General features: G+C 42.0%; 1 non-coding gene across 1 annotated transcript; it reads right to left on the bottom strand.

The window, feature by feature from the left end:
- Positions 1–5,720: 5,720 nt before the first annotated feature.
- On the bottom strand, positions 5,721–5,776 carry LOC129834043 (U7 small nuclear RNA). The gene has a single exon (XR_008756172.1). It is a non-coding gene; the product is annotated as a U7 small nuclear RNA (small nuclear RNA).
- Positions 5,777–8,359: the final 2,583 nt, after the last annotated feature.

The following is an 8,359-nucleotide window of genomic DNA, read 5'->3' as shown; positions in this document are numbered from 1 at the left end:
CGGACAGGTGAGTCTTCAGACGTGGTGTTGTGTTTATGTTGTTGAACTCCAACAAGTGGACCATGGCCTGACCATCCTCCTAACCAAACAGACATGAGCAACAGGTCAAAAGAAAGAACATCAAACTATAACATACAAAATAATCATACACAAGTAATATGATGAACAGTTTTATAAGTATGTGGAGTAGCAGTACAGTAACGTACGTATCTGTGCACTCCACAGCCATCCAGGGGTACACTGTACAGGTCAGAGGTCATCCTCTGGGGGGGTGCAGGACACGTGGCTGTCCACAGGCAGAGGGGGAAGGGTGGCCGTGGGGTCCACCAGAGAGCCAGGGACCGCAAAGACAAATTGACTCCCTGATGTACACTCTGAGGGTTGACACACACACAGCCTGAGGACCTAAGACACAAATCAGCGCATTGTGTAAACTAATGAGTAGCAAAGCAGTTCGAAAACTGACATTCCCGAAATACCAAGCATGTGCACATGGTCTTGGACACGCTGGAAGACCACTTCCACTCCTCCTATCTTAGATCTTCCTCTGGGACGTGTTTTGATGTCAGCGAAACACCAAACTGCCAACTGTTATGGATTCTCCATAGCAACACCAAGACCCGTAGCTTGAGATCGAGAGACTAACCATTCACAAGGTAAGAGCAGCAACCTAAGGAGCCGTCACAGTCATGGTCGGACAAGCCACATGGTGTGTGTGTGTGTATCGGCCTTTAAACCAGGGTCTGTATGGAGGAAACGGGACTGGTGTGACAAACCAGGTTTTTGAACTTCTACATAAGAAAGTGGATATTTGATACTGAAGTGAAACCAATTACACTGTTGTCTCCAAGATCACCTAGTAGAGGTGAGGTGCCCTCTTGTGGTTCTTTATAGTGCATGCACTGATATGAGACAACCACCACCTTTCAATAGTGGTGCAGTTCACACATACAGTAGAAATATTCAAGATGAAGACTTACCTTTCATCACTGTGTCTGGCAGATCTCCAGGGGCCCTGGGTTGGGACGATGAGGGGAAGGAATGGTTGAAGGTTGTGGATGAATGATGTGATGGTGTGAGGGGTTATGAATGGGGTTGGTGGTAGGATGGGGTGCATGGGTTGGACTCGCCACAGGAGTGTGGGCAAATCTTCCTCTTCTATAATGGTCAGAATCTAGGGGAGCTTGAGCCCCTGATGTCTTTTCGGCATGTGTACTGGGATCATAGCTTTGGTCCTGGTCGTAGATGAACATTCCAGGATGGTAGTAGAAGTAGTAGTAGTAAGGGTCAAAGGGAATAGGTGGGATTTCAGGAGTTGTAGATTCTGGGGTTTGAGGACTGTTTGTGGCAGGAGAAGGCCGAGGTTGGGTAGTAATCTGGATAGGCATTTTGGCCTGGGCGTAGTCATATGGGAGGGCTGGTTGGTGAGAAGTCTCCATAGTGTGAGGAGCAGAGGTCTGAGATGGAGGAGTCAGAGCTCCTTTCGATGGGGCAGAAGATATATGATCAACAGGTTGGGGTAATCTGTATGGATCATAAGGCATTGAGTAGTAATGGTATGGGTGATTGTAGTGGTGTGGATAAACTGGATGGCCAGATGCTGGAGTAGAGGTTGAAGAGGATGCAGGCGGAGTAGTGGGGAGGACATTAACAGGGTTTTGTTCTTGTTGAGGGTTGCTGATGGGTGATTTGAGATGAGGGTAGTACAACAGGGGGAAGTTTGGAAAGAGAAGAGGTTGGGTTGTAGCACGGGCAACAGAAATAGTAGACAGGCTCTGAGCTGTGTGTGAATTGGAGGGTTGTTGTTGTGGAGGCCTTTCCACTTTGATCAGGAGACGACGCAGGGGGAGAAGGGACAACTGGAGGTTGTTCGTCCATGGGTATAGAGGGATTGTTGGTCTGGAGACCAATTCTATGTTTCTGGATCAGTGGAGGCTTGTAAGTGACAATTAAGAGTGTATTGGTAGAATGGGATCTCTGTTAAGGTGGGAGATGAGTTAGGGGAAGTGATAGGTTTCAAAGGTTGAAGATGAATAAAAGAGTCATCAGGGTGATGGGATCTCTTGACTTCACCTCTGGGTGTTTGTGGGGTGTAGTAGTGAGGATAGGGTGGAGGGTGAGGCACATGAGAAACAGGAGTTCTACGGTGTGTTTGTGAACTGCTAACAGGGAGAGTAGAGGACTGAGAGGCAGGGCTATCAGGCTGAGGGAGTTGGGTGGGTTATAGGGAGGCACTTTGGGGTGGTTGAGGTAGTAGTGTGGAAACACCGGGAAGATCGGGTTAGGGGTGTGAGGGGCAGGTGGTTCAACCTGAGGACCATTGGTGGAAGTACCCATCTTGGCACCTGGACTGGGCCCTTCAGGTGTTCCTAATGTTTTGTTCACTCAGTGTAAAACACAACATTATTAAGCAAAGAAATTGGTTTAGCAAATTTCATGTAGAAGCAAAAAGGACAGTCAAGTAGCCCTGAGTCATCATTTCCATCCCATGTCATAGCGCAATAGGAGTGCCACGGCTCACAGGCAGTGAAGGGTGCAGATATGAACAGCTCTCCATGTTGCCTGTCCATACTGTAGCCACACTGCAGGGCCAGCGAAAGCAGTGGTGACCATTTTCCTCTAACTGCAGGGGGAAACCAACACAGCGCACATACAGACCTGACAGTATCCCCATAGACTCATGATAGCATGATAGCAGTAGAAATATAGTTACAGAAACATTGGATTCAGTCAAAATGATGCCTCTAAATCTGTCTGTTCAGCAGCCATAGTGTGCAGGCTGTGTACAATTGTGATAAATGATGCTATATAACTCCACACTTACCCTGGACTTGGAGCCCCTCTTTGGCTCCATGAACTTGCAGTCTGACAGTCATTCCCTGAGACGAGCAGCAGAGGGAGGGAGGGAGGGCCAGGGCCTGAGCCTGGGACACTGGGCAGGACATCTTCACGGGGGTCCCTCTCCAGTTCAGAGGCAACACATAACTACCATCCTGTCAGCAGCACCGCAGGCCACAGGAAATAAGTGAATAATGGTGTGTGAAGAACAATAGAATAACTTTTATGTTGACAGAATGACAGTCACAGAACAGTTTTGACCTGCCAGTCTGACAAGTTCGGAGAATGGATTGTGACTATGGACATCGAGTTATTTTTAAAGGGGAGAGGGGTGAGTGCTACTTTACCTCTTCTTGCCTGACGTGACAGGCATTATAAGGTAACACAAACATCCGGTCTCGCCATGTCGACTCGACAGAGTAGCCATATTCAGAGGGTAGTTGGGCCAAGGGAACAGCAGAGGCATTCGCTAAAGGCAAAAGGACAAATGAATAGAATAGCCTAGTTGTGCATCATTCACACCCACACATCTTGTGGTCAGACTTAGGCTCCTTTAGTCCATTATTGGGCTAACTTTACTCCTTATAGTCCAAGGAGCTTACATGTTCTGTTTAAAGGCGAATTGGCTCTGGAAGCCAAAATAGTCAAATACTCCATCTAAAACGTGAAGCAATTCTCAATTGCAGTATGTTTCTAGAAACATAAATCCCTCTACTTTCATATCACATCAAAATCATTTCACAAATGAAATTACTGTACTGTTTTTAACACAGTTGCAGCCCAACATTTTTTTTTGTGACGACTCAAGTTTGTGGCGTCCGTTTTCCATTTACACAAAGGTGTTCAGAGACGCAGATAGCTAATTAGCACAATAGGCCACTGTCTTCCGTATTATTCTGTACGTAAATCCATGACACCCCATGTAGTATGATATGCTACGTTTCGTATGGTATGTATTCATTTCTAGAAAAAAAATGTCTAACTTCAGCTAGGCTAGGGATTAAGGTTAAAGTTAAGTAACCTTCTGTTTTATGTAACCATACCAAACTAAATTGAGTGTCCCAGATTTACACTTACTATGTTACGTCTAGGCTGGGGAACCCTAACTCTAAAAAAGGTGTGTATCAATTTAACTTTCTGTTTTTATAAAAGGATGTCTTGCTGATATGAAAGATAAGGAAGGTCCTTATGCTTACATAAACCCTACCCCAAGCGATGTGAGTTAATGTTCAGACCGAGCGTCAGGGCTCTTTAAAAAAACTCAGCTGTATAGAAGACGCCTTCATCCAATGACTAATGTGTAACGGAACTAAGAGTCATGATCAACGGGATAGGTCACTGTCCGATTTACCCGTCTACTATCAGATGTAGGGCTCTTCTCCCTCTGACAGTGAGGGTCATTGTCTCATCTCCACATTCTACCTCTGGCTCCATTCTCATCCAGCTCTCTGCTTTTGCTATCTCACCTCGAACTCGGAGCTTTCCTGCACGCACTCCTAAAACAGACATAACATTAGCCTATTATGCATATTTTGAGAAAAGAAATACGTGGCTAGTCAAACTAAACGGGATAGGTTGAATGGTAGAATAGCCTACATGACAAACAGAGCCCACTTATAGCTTAAATGGAGTTACTGAATCTGAGTGGTAACGTTAGGCCATTTGTGAGTGGTTCTCATCGTTTCCTGTGATGGAAAACTTTCCAAGATGTAAATTCTGAAATTTTCCTTGATTGCAATCGCTATTACTGTATGATTTAAATGGCAAATCTTCCGAATGCTTCTCCTCGTGTTGTTTGGCATGGTACTTGCCATTCTTATCATTGAATACCACCATTCGTTTTCTACCCGAAAGTCGTGATCTGTTCAATTCTTCAAAGTCCTGAGATAATTTCTATTTTCGCGCGTTTTCGTATGATTCACCAATTTCACCTGGCTTGGTCTCGTGGAGCTGTCTTCGCGCTGGCATTTCTACTCGGATTCTTGACTGGTTTGTTTTACGGACGTTGTTTTTTGTCGTCGGGATGTCATGAGTCAGTTTATCATTACGGGAGACACTGTCGCTTGAAATAAGATTTTGTGTGGATTCTGTGAACTCAACAGGTGTGTACATTTATATTTTACCTGTCGAATCGTGAGCCTGACACAGAGTGATTGTTAGAATGTAAAGTAGGAGCATACCGTAACCTTTTTGTTTAAAATACATTGTCAATATGATTTTCTCAACGTGCATCAACACACTGGGACGAGGCCAAAGGGAAATGTGTATTTTGAATGCTGCGCATGCACCACATGTGTTCACGTATTCAAGTAGTCTTAATTGGCAATTCATCTCAACAATGGCATGCCGATTCCAATTATGCTTGTCATTTCTACAGGGATATATAATTACAGGCGTGCTATATAATTTACCATAATAAAAGTCACGTTGAAACTTAATCACAATACGTTAGAGATTACAAGCTCTCCTCTCTCCACAAGAGGGTGGCATTGCCATACAAGTCAAAGCACACATTGAATTCTCCAAACCCCCGAGGAGCCTCTTACCATTCCACCCTTACCCTGGTATGGCCAAGTAACATAATTCAGTTCCTATAACTTTGCTTTGTTATTATGGTAGGAAAATAAACCATAATCTGCTGTAGTATAAGAACATCAGCAATTGCTGAGAGGTGAACCTGGCCCTCATCAAGTTTCACCTTTGAATTTATGGGTTAGGGAACCTGCTTTTGTACCAACCCACATGATGTAATACTATAGTATACTATGGTTTAAATACTACAGTATTACTATATTTATACACTATAGTATTCACCGTAGTGTTTTAGCAGAGTAGTGTATTATTTACTTTACTGTATTGTTTTTGTATCTTTGATATAAAAGTGGGGTCTTTCTCCTTGAGGAAACCTGCTGGACAAATACTAAAAGAGCAAATGTTCCATAACCTGTATGTAGGTAGGACTGGAGCCTGAACAGATAGTTCAGCTCTTCTGTAACCCGTAGGGAACACAACATATGATCTATGCTTGGGATATGGGGGAGGGGAGTGGTTGGGGTATATGCAAATTAAAAACTAGCGTTTTTGCAGACGCTGTAGTGCTTTGGGGGGGAATAATACTGTAGTATTTACTATAATATCCGACAGTATACTACACAATCGAAGGATACTACAGTATGTAGTATAGTATTATACAGTATTCTACAAAATTCGAAAGTAAGCACTACATGATCGAGGGATACTACAGTGTGTAGTGTAGTATACAAAACAATTATATAGTAAGTACTACATATGATCAAGGGATACTACAGTGTGGAGTATATTATTCTACAGTATACTACAACATTCTATAGTAAGCACTACACGATTGAGGGATACTCCAGTGTGGAAAATAGTGTTCTATAGAATTGTATAGTAAGTACTATAGTAAACTGTAGTATTTTTGGTGTGGGAACTGCCCTGAAATGAACTTGGAATAATCTAGCAAATTTGTGCATCATAGGGATTTTATTTAGTGTTTCCTTTGTAATATCATCACTATAACCATTGCTATTATTGTCATAGTGACACAGTGCCACCACATGACAACATCAATGTTGATCATTATCAACCGAATAGTACAGTGGCATGAATTGTACGGACAGCAGTAGGCCTAAGAGTGACAGTGAAAAACAAATTCCACTGTACTTTCCTCTTTTATCAGGCATCTGCATACAAACTATTGTAATATTCAAGAAGGACAAGTAAGTAACAGAGGGATTTCATTGAAACTGAGCATAATGTACACTGTCTAACTGAACCACACTATTCAATAGGCTACATGAAGAGAGTGTACAGGGGGGGAGAGGTGGTTGATGGGCGAGGCAGAGTGATGACTCATATTGTGAGTTGCCTAGCTACCAACAGTCAGGAGTTGTTTTCTTTTCAACATTTCAAAGCAAAAAATATGTATGTCTGGATTTCATTGAGAGAAAAGAGGGAGAGGGGGTGGTAAACGAGGGCTGAGCAGGAAAAGGAGGGACAAAACAGTCAGAGAATGAGGAGGAGGAGGGTAGATCATGTGCAAACTAAGTGAAATGTAGCAATGTGAGATCTAAAAAAAAAGCCACAGGGTGGAAGTGACAGAGAGGGAGTGGATCTAGAATAAAACCCTGACCAGTCACCATGGAAACGGGTGGCTCCACTAAATAACAGGATTTCTTTTGTATTGAATGTAAACAGTTGTTGGAACAACCAAAACAACTAGTGGCTACATTTCTTATCAGTTTTCTGTTACTACATTGGGCTACATGTCCCATTAATATCTACATATCCCTGACAGTTGACTTTTTCTTCTTAAAAAAAAACAACAACAGACTGCTTTAAGACCTGTTGGAATTCCCCTTGCAGGGACCCACGTGAAAAAAATACTATAGTATTCTATGGTATAAATACTATAATATTCACTGTAGTGTTTTTGCAGACTTTACTGTAGTACACTGTAGTATTTATTATTATTATTAAATATATTTTTTGTACCTTTATTTAACAAGATAAGCCAGTTAAGAACAAATTCTTATTTACAATGATGTCCTACTGGGGAATAGTGGCCTTGTCAGTTGGCAGTGCCTTGTTCAGGGGCAGAACGACAGATTTTTACCTTGTCAGCTCGGGGATTCAATCCAGTTAACTATAGTATAAATACTGTAGTAAAAGAAAATGGTAGTATAAACTATGGTTATTTATGTAGTGCTTTTGCGGATTGTAGTATACAGTAGTATTTACTGTAGTATTTTTGCGGCCTGTAGTATGTATTGTAGTGTTTTTGCAGACATTACTGTAGTATTTAGCTTACTATAGTGTTTTTGTTTTATTATCTTAGACGTGGAGGCTTTTTCCTTCAGGAAACCTACTGGAGAAATACTAAAAGATCACATTTTCCATAACCTTTAGATAGTAGGACTGGGGTCTGAACGGATAGCTCAGAGCTTCTACTCTTTTCTATAACCTGTAGGTAACACAATACTGTATGTGGTCTATACTTGGCATGTAGGTTTCTCACTTATTTCTTGCTGGTATTACTGTAATATTTACTACAGTGTTTTTTGGGGGGATAATATTGAGTATTTACTATAGTATTCTACAGTACACTTCAACATTATATAGTAAGTACTACACATTATCGAGGGATACTACAGTTATAGTATAGTATTCTACAGTATAATACAGTTTCTATAGTAAGTACTGTAGTATTCTATAGGAAACTGTAGTATTTTTTAATCGTGGGGAGCATTGAGAAACCCCAGACGAATCTAAAGGAACCACAGACTGCCATAGTTTTGCCGTTACAGGCCTCAACTGATCACTGTCCCTATGATCCCCAGGGAAATCAGAGTGTTATGCAAAAGTAGATATAATCCCAAAATGATAATGACAGAGCAATTCAAATGCCATTCTAATTCTGGTCACGTATAGGGTAACACAAATCACAGGATGTCCATGTACTCTGCATAATGATATCATTTAGTTTCGAGGCTTACATAAA

Source organism: Salvelinus fontinalis, chromosome 34, assembly GCF_029448725.1.
Source record: "Salvelinus fontinalis isolate EN_2023a chromosome 34, ASM2944872v1, whole genome shotgun sequence".
Classification (NCBI taxonomy): Eukaryota; Metazoa; Chordata; class Actinopteri; order Salmoniformes; family Salmonidae; genus Salvelinus; species Salvelinus fontinalis.
The sequence above is the reverse complement of the archived record's forward strand: the minus strand, read 5'-3'. Positions and strand labels throughout refer to the sequence as shown.